Raw genomic sequence first — 12,670 nt, forward strand, 5'->3', positions numbered from 1 at the left:
AGACCAAATTGCAAAGGTGTCCTCACTTTGCAGCCTTAAGGAATGTAAAAAAAACTTATCTAAAAAGACTACAGGCTGCAGAAGAAAGTGTCAAAGCTGAAAACATGGATCTAATCAACTTGGTGGATATTTATGCATATATAATATGCATATGCAATTAGCATACAGACATTGATATAAACCTCAACATTGCTGATGATTCCAAATGCCATTTGCCTTTCCACCAGATAATTTAGAACTGCAGGAGATACAAAAGGGAATGGGCAAATAGTCCAAGGAGCAAAGGTAATATATACCTATATTTTGCTACAGCATCTCTATTTATTTAATTTTGCAAGCATTTTGGAGGATGCTACAATTAGGGTAAGAGATCAGAAAAAGAGAAATAGGAAACACGATGGAAAGAAAGCAGAATATTCACACGAGAAAGCACACCATCAGCAGGATGATGCAGGAATGATCTGTCCATCTGCAAAGATAAATGACTTGAAAAATCTTCCTTACTAAGTGGAAACAAGAAAATGAAGGAATATGAGGTACTGCGATTACTTTTCTTTCCTTTTTTCAACTCCAGAAACTTTTTAGGCTGAGTGTTCTACTAGTAAGACATATTCTTCAGAAATGTCTTTTTGCTTAGACGCAAACCCTTCAGTCTTTACTTTGTGCAGAAATTATCTATGAAGAAAGTTAGGGAAAATAATGAAATGCCACTGAGAATGTTTTGTCTTTGGATTCTCATCTCAGCTATGAAAAGGCAAAAAATTTGCAAGATCCTTTAAAAGGTCTAAAAAAACCATTAGAACTTTAGATCATTTGTATTCATCTGAATCTACTTGTGGGTCACCAAACTCAGGTCATTATTCACTTCACCTTCTAGTTATTAAGAGCACAATTTAGAGGTTCTGATCTAAGAGGAACCAAAGAATTAATCTCTTTATTTTACTATGCCTAAGCTGTTTATATCTAGTTATGGCATTATAATAGTCCCTATGAAGTTATTTCAACAAATACATGGACATATATGGCAGTACCTTTTATTCTGAAGACTTGAGAACTACAGAAAAAAGCAAATGCTTTGCACAGTGCTTATAAACAGACACTCTCTGGAGAAAAAAATTCATGACCTGCTTTAAAAGCCTACATAAATTACGCTCTTCTTCAGCCACATGGGTACTTCAAATGGTTGAAAAAAATCCAGGGAATATGACATCAATTTTCTGCACCCATATGGGAAAATTTATTTAAATTATATGCTGTGTGCACTCTGCTCAGTTCAGAAAGTTAGCTCCAACTCTGATAGTCTCATTTTCTAGCAGCTTGCCTACTTGTAGGTTTTTAAATGACAGGCTTTTGAGCAGAACTGCATAATAAATATTGTAGTCATTTTGACAGTTTGGGTAAATCAGTTGGTAGACTATGCACATAAGAAAATGGCCCATTTTGCTAATCTGTATTCTACACACATGGTTCACTGTCATGGTTTAGGAATGGTACTTCCCATTCAGTGTTCCCACTGAAATACCCCAAACAGTTCACTGGCTGCTCGTTCCTCATTCCCTCCCCTCTGGTGGTGAGCTGGAGAGGATAATTGGAAAGACAAAACATCTCACAGGCTGCTACAAGAATAATTTACTGGAAACAGCATTGAGCATCAATATTAAGGGCAAAAGTGTACAAGAGGTGAGTGATTCACACACGAGTGCTCACCACTATGCCACGTGGGACCCCCAACAGCACCTGACCCTGCCAGGCTACCTGACCTGTAAAGGACCCCCTCTCGCTGAACCCAGAAATGGCATAAAGGTGGTATAAAGCAGACTCTGGGTCCTGGCCATGCCACTCCTGGCAACTGCAAGAACCAGGACATTCACAAAATCTTTGGTATCACCTATTCCATTCCTCACTCTTTTCTGTACCTTCCGCACACAGCTCCACACAGCAGAGATCAACATTTTTAGTTTCAGAGGAAACAGGGACTGATGAGCATCAGTTTACTGCTATTTATGATTTATGATAGAATTTGAGAGGAAATAGGACAGAAAACTGTAGCTTCACTTTGTCTGTGTAAAGCCTGCCTGAGATCCAGATTTGGGACATTCTTCTTATATGTTAGATGCCTTGCGGCGATGACAACAGCAGAATTTTAAAGGCCATTTCTGAACCACTGCACAAGCTGAATCCTGTTCTGCAAGGTGCTCAGTGTCCCTAGCTTTTTTCAACAGATCCAGGATTTATGGAGAACATGTTTATTCCAGATACTATGAAGAGAAGTGTTTTGGTTTTTGTTAATAGTAACTTATGATTGAGCAATACTTTAATCATCCTTGTTGTAAAATTGATGCCTTTAGTAAAATAGGAGAGAATCAATACAAAATAAAATGTTAATATTCATTGGAGCTGGTATTCACAAGATTATTCATCTATTGAAACAGCTCAAGGCAGTCAAGGAAACTATGTCACACACAAAATAACCAGACCAATGCAATTATTTTTCTGGAAATATTCCATAAGGCAAATAGAGAAATCCTTCATGTTTAGATTATTGCTTTTACCAGGTATAAAATATTTAAAACAAAAAACAAATGCACAAAAATAAAGAGGATTTGCTCTGAATTTCCTAGCATTTTTGTCCTGCAGTATATATTTCACCATTCATTTCTCTATAATTTTGCTACTTGTGTTTATTGTTTGCCTGCACAAGATGAGCACAGGTACTGGAATATAGGATTGCATTAGGTGAAGAGTACACAACTGTGCAAAGCAGAATGTAGTGGATGCACTTCTGAACTCTACTTGTCTAAACAGTACTGGCCCTAGAAATTGCATTAATTCTGTTTAAACACACTTCATTCAATCATCCATCCCAGCACTCTGAGGGCTACTGAGCATGAGAAGTTCTGCCTTGTATCTTTTGACATTACACAGATTCTTTCCATGCTCACATCATGAATGAGTCTAAAAAGCAAACTGGAAGGTAGAGAAGGTTGAGGAAAGCCTTAAGAGAAGCATTTTACTTTTTCATTCATTGCATGCAACAGGAGCAGCAAACAGGAGGAAGTGGAAGCCACCATGCTGCTGAACAGCCATGACCTAGTTGCCATTACCAAGAATTAGTGTCAAGAATCCCATAACTGGAATGTGGATGTTGATGGCTAAAGGCTGTTCCAAAGGGACGCAAGAGGAAGAAAGGGTGGAGTAGCTACTCTCTACTTGAGAAGTGTCAGAGATTGTGAAGAGTTGTCTCCAAAGAACAGCCCTGAGCTCGTCAAAAGGTTATAGGTAAGAATAGAGACCAGGGCAACAAAAGGGACATTTGTTGCCGGTATCCCTACAGGCCCCTGCTCAAGGGGAGGTTATTGACGAGGCTTTCTGGCTCCAGCTACACACCCGCATCTCTTGGAAAAGTAGTACAGCAAGCTGTAGTCAACCCAGAAGACTCCTGGAATGCATGGAGGTGGTAGCAGTTGAGAAAATGGTAGAATATTTTATGGTCAAATCAATTATTTGTATAGTTAAGTATTTGAACAAAGGCTTCTAAACAACGTGTTACTAATACCTGGCTTTTCACCTAAATTCTCTTGCCTCCATATAGGTGAAACAATTACTTAAATCCCCTGAAAGTTAATGCCTCTATCTGGGAGACTTGAACTGTCTCCATGCATGGCCATGTATGTTACCTCTGTTATCTTTATAGAGCTGTTTCTGAAACAAACTGCCAATGACTTATGTTAAACTTCAGAAAGCTGTTTACTTCTTCTTGCATTTCTTTATAATTTTATTTTCAAACTTATAATTTCAATGCTTGCAGCAGTCCCACTATGGGGGGTGATGCTGTTTTTTAACTCTTGCTGAAAAGATGGGAACACAGTCTTTGACATGCCGTTTGTCATGTATCTAGAAATGCTAAAAACATCTTGAGAATCAGGAAAATAATAACAATTAATTATTTTTCTGAAGTGTTACCCAAGGCTTATTTCAATCAGCATTTATTTGCAGAATTTGTTTATAGGGTATAAAGCTGCATAAACTTGCATTGTAACTCTTTGTTTTTGCATGCAGTCCTTGACAACCATCTGCTTAGAATGACATGTTTAATGTTTTCTTAGTCTCATTCAGTCTGACTGATATTAAAATATTGACAGCAACAGTTTCTATGGTGCATACAACTTAACAAAATTCTATGGTGCATACAACTTAACAGAAGGGTTGCTGCTATATAGGCTCTTTTTGGAATAACATTGCAGCTTTATACAGCAACACACACAGAATCTGGAACTAAATATATTTTTACAAAAATACAGATATAAAAGGATAACTAAATGAAAATTTTAACTGCTCAAATATTTTAGATTCCTAGAAATAAACCCTATATTTTACTTTAATTATTCAAGTGTAACATTTAACATTTTTGAGAAAATAGACTATATTTACCAACTTTTGCTTTCATTCTCACATTGGGGTTTCTTCTCTGCTTGTCTGTTTTCTATTAGGTAACATTTTTTTTTGCTGGAAAGATATGGATACTCTGGTATATTTCAGTAGAATAACTTTTGTAACTCAGGGGATTAGTATTGGTTCCTTCTGCTCCAGCTTGGAGAGTTGCTGAGGACATTTAATTCTTTTCATCTCTAAACTGTTGGTTTAACTCAACAGTAAGAAAAAGATGACCGAAAGTCTTTATAGATGATTTTTGTTCCCCACAGAAAGGTGTGCTTTCAGTTCAGTTCCTAATATCCTAATTCCTAGTGTCTCAGTCATAAAGCATCATCCCAATTGATTATAATCGCTTGGGTTTTGAGTGTTGCTTTCCTTGTTGTAGTTTTTTTGTGTGGTTTGTGTGTTTGGTGGGATGCTGAAGTTGTATCAATTCATACCATCTGAGAAACTGATAAATCCCTTCCTTTACTTACATCGTAAGAGCACCAACTCACAAGTGCTGTCTCTCAGTGAAATCTGAGCTGGGGTTGCGCAGCTGTGCTGGGGATACCCAAGTAAGACAAATATCTCAGTCAGTCTGGAGCATGGCCCTCTGTAGTGGTTTTGGTTTGCTAATTTGAAATTTTTTGGCTAATGCGCTAATTAATGTGGTAGGTTCAGTGTTGGCTAAATGCCAGTGCACTCACTAGAATATACTAACTCATTTCTTGTTGTGAGACAGGATTAGGAGGAAGGCAAAGAATACCATCTAGAGCTTATGCAGATATAAGAATAACTTCATGCCAATAAGCAGTTAGGAAAAAAAGAAGGAAATAATACGTGAAGAACTTATTTATTTATGGCATTTAAATTTAAACTTAGCTTACAGGTTTATATGGATTCCAACATTCAGACCTTGGAGAAAATATCCCTGCAGGTCAGACAGATGAATATCTTGTCTTTTTACCACTGATATTAGACAAATTATTGAGAAAATTTTCTTTGAATAAAATTAGTCACAGCAAGTGCAAACAGTCCTGACTCATTCCTTCTCATAAAGAGAACCTAATTTTCTCACTTTTCTGAAGGTTAAGTGATGCAGCATTTCACACGTATCAATTAAAATAATGTCACATACCCAAAATCTCCAAAATACTGTGGTTCACTATGGATAAGCCCCATTGTCTGCACAGCAGGTAGTGGAACCTTAGTAATCCTTTGTAGAAATTTAGATGACATACTCTTGCTGAAAAGCAGTAATATTGGTCATTCCTCTAGATGTGTGCAGAACAGAGATTTTGAGAAATTATTCCATGAGGATTATTTCTCCCCATTAAGTGACAGTCTCAGCTGGTGCAAACACAGTCTACCACAAAGTATAACTTTCTTTTATTCTGGTTTATTATTGCTTGACTGAATCCCAGAAGAATGTAATGGAGTCAAAATTTTGCAAAATTATGTGAATCTTGACAGAAACCTCAACTAAGACAAAAACAAAATGAAAAATCAGCTTAGCCTTTTCATATGAAAATGGTCTATTTGTAAATATTTATTAGCAAAAGAGCCCATGTAAGCCTCAGATGATGTGCCTGAATGTAATTTTCCTTTGGGTCTACTTTTAATTCTTCAGAGAGAGAGTGCTATCAATATGAAACAGAAAATGTCACAAAATGCCAAGGCTCACAGATGTCACTTAAGGAAAAAAAATAAATAAATAAAAGAAGAAGGAAAAAAGAAGAAGGAAAAAAAAAAGAAAAAAAAAGAAAAAGAAAAAGAAAAAGAAAAAGAAAAAGAAAAAGAAAAAGAAAAAGAAAAAGAAAAGGAAAAAGAAAAAGAGAAAAAAAACCAAAGCAAAAAAAGAAAAAGAAATAAAGAAAATGAGAAAGAAAAAGGAAAAATGTTGAACCCACATCAAGGGCAAATGAAATAAATATGCTTCACTGGTCGTGAACAGCAGTTTCTCAGGGAATATGATTTTATACATTTTGTATCCTATTCATTTTCATGACACTGATGAAGAAAAATTAAAACTGTCTGAGTGTTGAGGACAAATTAGCTTATCAATTACATGTATGGGGCAGTGGAGACTGAGTTTATTTCACCATTTCCAATTTCAATAAAACTGTAATTACTAACTTGTGGTATCTTCATGGAAATCTGCATTTATTATCACTTAATTTGAAGTCAGTGACTGGTGTATACTTAACTTTTCTGCCGTCTAATGCAGAGTATGAGGAGGCAGCTCAGAATCAAGCAGTCTTTCTTTTGAATTGTCGTAGCAGTTTTTTCTCAGCACTTATCTGAGCTGAGTTTTGCCTGTGACAGTGAAGAAATTGGTTTAGTTCAAAACAGTACAGAGAAATTTAAATTTGCTCAAGGACTTCAGTGTCTCTGCTTTCTTTTATTGCCCTTGTATGTGTATATCTCCCTTCTCTTCACATATGAGGTTGCATTACCTCAGGAATAGATTCTGCCACTGTTACTTTGAATGATACTTTATTTTGAGTGCAGTCTCACAGAAACTGATAGATGATACTTCATGTGAATCAGTCTGGAATGTTGTAGGGAAGAGCTAGCAGCAACCTGTTTCTTGCATCCCTGTTTAAAGTAAAAGAAGGACAAAATCCATTATTAGTTTGTTTCTTACAATAAAGGATAAAGGAATGAGGACACATATTGGAAAAATCTTTGCGGATTCCCTTGTTTCAGGGGAAAGAAGTTTGCACTTGCCAATTCTTTCTTCTTTTATTAGTTTGGGGTTTTTTTGAGGGCACAGCGGGGTATGGGAATCTGCTCCCTCCTCCTCACGACCTGAAATCTGCACAGTATATGGACCATCCACAAGTGGCCTGACAGAATGATTAGACCATGCGTGGCAGTAAACCAGATCAGTCAGTATCATGCATTTGAAATTGACGTTGATTCATGCGTGGTCACATACTAGAAATAAAGTAAATCATTGGCCAAAATTTGTCTTTCACAACACTCATTCTAAAATAAATAAAATAAGAAGTTTAAAAAAAAAAAACAAAAAAACTGTTGTGTACATGCAATACATGACACACATGGAATGGGAAATGGTGGTCTAACAAATAGAAGAATGTGATAATCTTCAGAGGTACTTATTGTTTTAAGTGCTAGGATAAGAGAATTAAAAATTTATGTAACAAATATGCTGCACAAAACAAAGCTGTATTAAGAATTGCATTGGAGAAATGGTTTAAAATTCAAAATCACCTTGAAAAATTAGATATGATATGGGAAATAGGATAAAATTTAATAAGATAAATATGAAGAACTTTATTTCTGTAGTAAAGATAGACAGCAGTCTATACACTGGAGGGAAGGGTTACCATCCAGAGGGACCCTGACAGGCTTGAGAGGTAAGCCAGCAAAAACCTAAAAAAGTTAAGTGAACAAGGTCCTGCACCTGGGTCTGGACAATCCCAGAAATATTTACAGGGTTGTGTGGAGAAGTGATTGAGAGCTGTCCTTCAGAGAAACGCTTGGGTGTAGTGGTTGATGAAAGCCTCAACACGAGCTGGTAGTGTGTGTTCACAGCCCAGAAAACCAGTGGAATTCTGGACTGCATCCAAGGCAGCGTGCCCAGCAGGCTGAGGGAGGGGATTCTGCCTCTGCTGTACTCTGGTGAGACCCCACCTGGAACACTGCATCCAGCTCTGGTACCTCCAGCACAAGAAAGACATGGAACTCTTGGAGCAAGTCCAGAGGAGAGCCAATAAATTGGTAAGAGGACTGGAGCACCTCCTTTACAAAGATAGGCTGGGAAGGTTGGGGATGTTCAGCCTGGAGAAGAGAAGGTTGTATGGAGATCTCACAGCAACCTTACAGCTTCTAAAGGGCCTAAAAGAAAGATGGAAAGGAACTTTTCATTGGGAACTGTAGTGGTAGGACAAGGAGGAATGGGTACAAACTGAAAAAGGAGAAAATCAGGTTAGATATTATGAAGGAATTTTTTACTGTGAGGGTGGCTAAACACAGATTGTCCATCAAGGCTGCAGATGCCCCAATCCTGGCTGTGTTCAAGGCCAGATTGGGTTGGGGTCTGAGCAACCCTTTCTAGTTGAAGCATTCCCATAAGGGCAAAGGAGTTGGGAGTAAATGATCTTTAAGGTTCATTCAAATACCTTAATATTTTGTGATTGTAAGAAATTCAGGATAATATTAGCTGAAAAAAAAATTGAAAAAAATATTTTTTCAGATGATGGTGACCAATAAGTTAGCAATCAATGATCAAGGTTGTAAAAGAAGATACTATGTTGTATACTAGGATGAAATGTGAACAGAGGTTTTAGAAATGCTTAAGAATTCTCTGCTTTAAGAATATTCTTACCATTAGTAACGCATTGTGTCGGTAGGGTTTCTTTTTTGTGCAGCCTGAGAATAATGTATTACATTTTGAAGAACATATGGATCACTAAAAGGGATCTGAAAGAGCTGGATGAGACAGATTAGGGGTATGAAATAAATCACTTCTGTGAAGAAATTAAAGAGCTTGGGACACTTAATTCTAAAGATAATAAAAGAACACAGAGGAAAAAAACAGAAGTCAGGTATACCAAGGCTTTTGCAAAGATCAGAAAGAACACATTGGCTTAAAATGCAGCACAAAAAAAAAAAAATCACATAGGAATATTCTCTTTATTTCGATTCATAAAGGTAACAAAACAATACAAATAATCACTTAAAAGGCTGGGGAGTCTGTGTAATGAACAAATGATATAACATGTCTTATGTTTTAAACAGCAACAATAATATGCTATTCCTTGTGTCTTTTCCAGTCCTATTTTTCTATAATTTTAATTCCAAGAATCAGAACAGGAAGATTTTCTCAATTCACTGTTATCTAGTACTATGACTTTTAACCTCATGTTTTGCAGACAAGTGCTGTAAATCCTTTGGAGATACCAGTTGTAAAGGCATCAATGTTAAGAGCAGTATTTTTCCTTGAGAATAGCTTGGATAGATGGTACAGTGCATTTAATGGATTGTTCCCTTATTGCTAGTACTTGTTCTAGTCGTTCACACTGTGCTAATTTATACTTTCACTTAGAGTTTAAATATCAGATGCTCATTTTTATAAATAAGTATACTGTGAGTGTTAGGTGGGTAATGAGAAATCAGTGACCTATGGACCATACTTTTGAAAACATTTTAAATCTTTAACTCAAATCCAACAGCCCTGGAATTTTAGGGGACTAGCTTTGATATAGTCAATGTTAAAAAATATCTTAATAATAATCTGGGGCTTTTTAGAGCTTAGGAGAAAGATGCTTAAGTGAGGAGAGAAGAAATCAAAATACTGATGAAATGTTATGATTTTATTTCAAAACCTAGTATTAAATTATTATTGCCCTTTGCATAAGTACTTTTCATGCTGGAGTCAGTTTCTGTTGAAGTTTCTGGAAATATTCACATTAGATTTTTTATTTTTTTTTTTTTTTTCAGAGTGAATAGAGAAAATGCAATCATATAGGTTAGAGGACTTTACCTTTGGATATAAGGACACAATAGGCATAACTGAAGCACATTGTAACTCCCTACATTTACATTTGCCCAGAAGCAGATGCAGAATATTAAAAGCAGGGCTTAAAATCATGAGCCCTGCTAGCTCACATTAACTTTTAAATTTGTTTTGTATATGAAGTAGATGACTTAAAAATATGTCTGCAAAACCCACTATTGAGATATTTTTGACTTTTGAAAGAACAGACACTATTCACAAACAGATTTCCTGTATAGGAGACAAAGCCTTCCTTTCCTGACATCCCTCTGAAAAGCACTGAGTCACTGCACACTGTCAGTGGTACTTCTGAGGCTGTTCATCCCTCATGTGTGAGATGATTTTGACTGGTTATGATGTCAAATGCTGTGATGGTATAAGAGATACATAGTCTCCCCAAGAAATTGGATTAGTTTAAAATCAATCATGGATACCATCCAGAAACTTCATTAAAGTTGAGAGTTTCTTCTTTTGGCAGAACCATTTGTTCCTGTCTAGAGGAAAAACAATGAATTTACAATACAGTGAAAAGAAACAATAAGAAAATAGCAATTAAGTACAAAAGGTTACACTTCCACTTAAGCTCAAGAACTGAGACACAGGATGTGAAATAAGTTTGCTATTGTAATAAATGTTACTTTATTGTAAGGAGAAATATGATACACAAAAGTAATAAAAACAGAATTATTAAGTCAGATGCTCTATTTGTATATTAATTTAATCATGCCAAAGCATATCTTGCATGTAAAAATCTGATTAGAAATAACTGTCTTATGGTCTGTGTTTTGCTGAATTTGTGTAGGGCAATACAGCTTTTTTCTGTAGCCAAAGCAAGGGAAGAGGGACCAAAATGTTTAGCCTAATGCCTATATTTTAGACAGTAAAATTCCAAAGTGATTAATGTCAGTGATAACAGGTTAAAGTGATTTGTCATGAAGTTCAATGTTCATGTTTTGCGCAATTTGTATAACTTTCCTCTTATGCCTCAGGCTTAAACTAATTCTTGTGTAGAATGTTTCTCTGAAACTGATGTAGTCAGCCTATCTCTTTGCCCCTTTATGGGGAAAAAAAATTGTGGGGAGTAATAGTGAGCAGAAATGAAGCAGACATGCAATCTTTTTCCTTATCATTACATGCTGATCATTCATATGATCGGTAGATGTAATGATATGATTTCCATATCATTACATCTACCGATCATGCAGGCTTCCTAACGACTTCCTTTACCTACAGGATTTATGAAATTAACACCCACCTTTTTGTCCCCTTTCTCACTTTCTTTACCTTACTATACTTCAGCTCTTACCCACTTCTTCTCTGTCTTTCTCTGCTTGATTTTGCTCTAGTTCTGCAGTCCACCCACTGTGACACAGAAATCCTGTTTGTATCGCACTATTGTGAAGGGAGTACATGCCATTTTGCATCACAGAAGCCTTTTGTCAGGAACTTTTTCATTTTGCTTTTATATATATACAAAAAATGAGTCAGGATATGATAAAAAGAAGATGGGGGAAGGCTGTGGGTAAGTGATGGATAAGGAGGAGTACAAGCAGCTGATAACCCATTTTTCTTTCTTAAAATCAGATATTTGTATCTGTTATATAAAGGCATGAAAAATCGGAACAGAAAATCTCAACAATCTGACTGGGGATTTAGAAAACGTAGGACTGAAGCAAGACTGATGTGGTGACAATAAGCACAGGCTGCACAGTCTCAGCAATGATAGACTCAGAAGATGTAAATGTTACCTACTGCACAGAAAGACTATACTTGAGATGCACATATGTACTACTGTCATCAAATGTATTTAGAACAAACCACTTTGCTAAAATAGAGAGCAAGTAGGGGATTCAGGCAATTATTTCTCATGTTTTCTAGCCCTCTCACCTTTTATTATAAGTTGTACTTAAAGTAAGGTCATTCCCTAAGTAAACTGTGTCTATACCTACAAGGACTAAATAATTATTTGCAATTATGGCTACCTAGAAGGGTGTATGTTCCTGATTTGTTTGATCTAGCTGTGCAGAATTAATGAAAAGCAATCATTGATTTATCAGGTTCAAAGAATACTTTCAAGAATAATGTGTTGAAATCATCTTTCACACAGCAAATTAATTTTTTAAAAACTTTTTTGTAGTTTTAAAAAAATTTACACCTGCAAGTAAATGTTTTTCCTTTCCTTCAACACTTGTCTGAAGTAACAATAAAATATAACCACAGGTGTTTTTTTTCAATCAACAATAATGATTTTTGGAAAATCTTAGTTCTTCTTTTTGTTTTCTTAAACATTCTTTAATGTTTCTAAATTATTTCTTTATTCTGTTCTCATTTTTCTCTGAGGTTATAAACTTCTGAAGAAGCGTGGTGATCTCTCTACCCTACTTTGGGACTTCCATTGGAAAAAGATTATTCTGATTTAGAATAATTCTTTGTATATAAATTAAGATTAAAAATTAATAATCTTGGCAAAAGTTGAAATGAGAAATTCATGTGATAGTGAGACTGTTTCATAATTTTTGGTCCATTACTTGGCACCCGTGCCATTAGTGCTGTTCTTACATCAGGAAACACACTCTTTCTCTCCAAGTATTTTGGTTTGCCTTTTTATGTTGTATTCTTAAAGCTTTTATAAAATTGTGCCTCTTGGTATCATTTGTCATTGATAGCATCCTTTAGATATATGGTAGGGGTGTCATTTTTGAGAGCCTCACTCAAAAACCTCACTTTTTT

Source organism: Pyrgilauda ruficollis, unplaced genomic scaffold, assembly GCF_017590135.1.
Source record: "Pyrgilauda ruficollis isolate IOZ18807 unplaced genomic scaffold, ASM1759013v1 scaffold75, whole genome shotgun sequence".
NCBI lineage: Eukaryota > Metazoa > Chordata > Aves > Passeriformes > Passeridae > Pyrgilauda > Pyrgilauda ruficollis.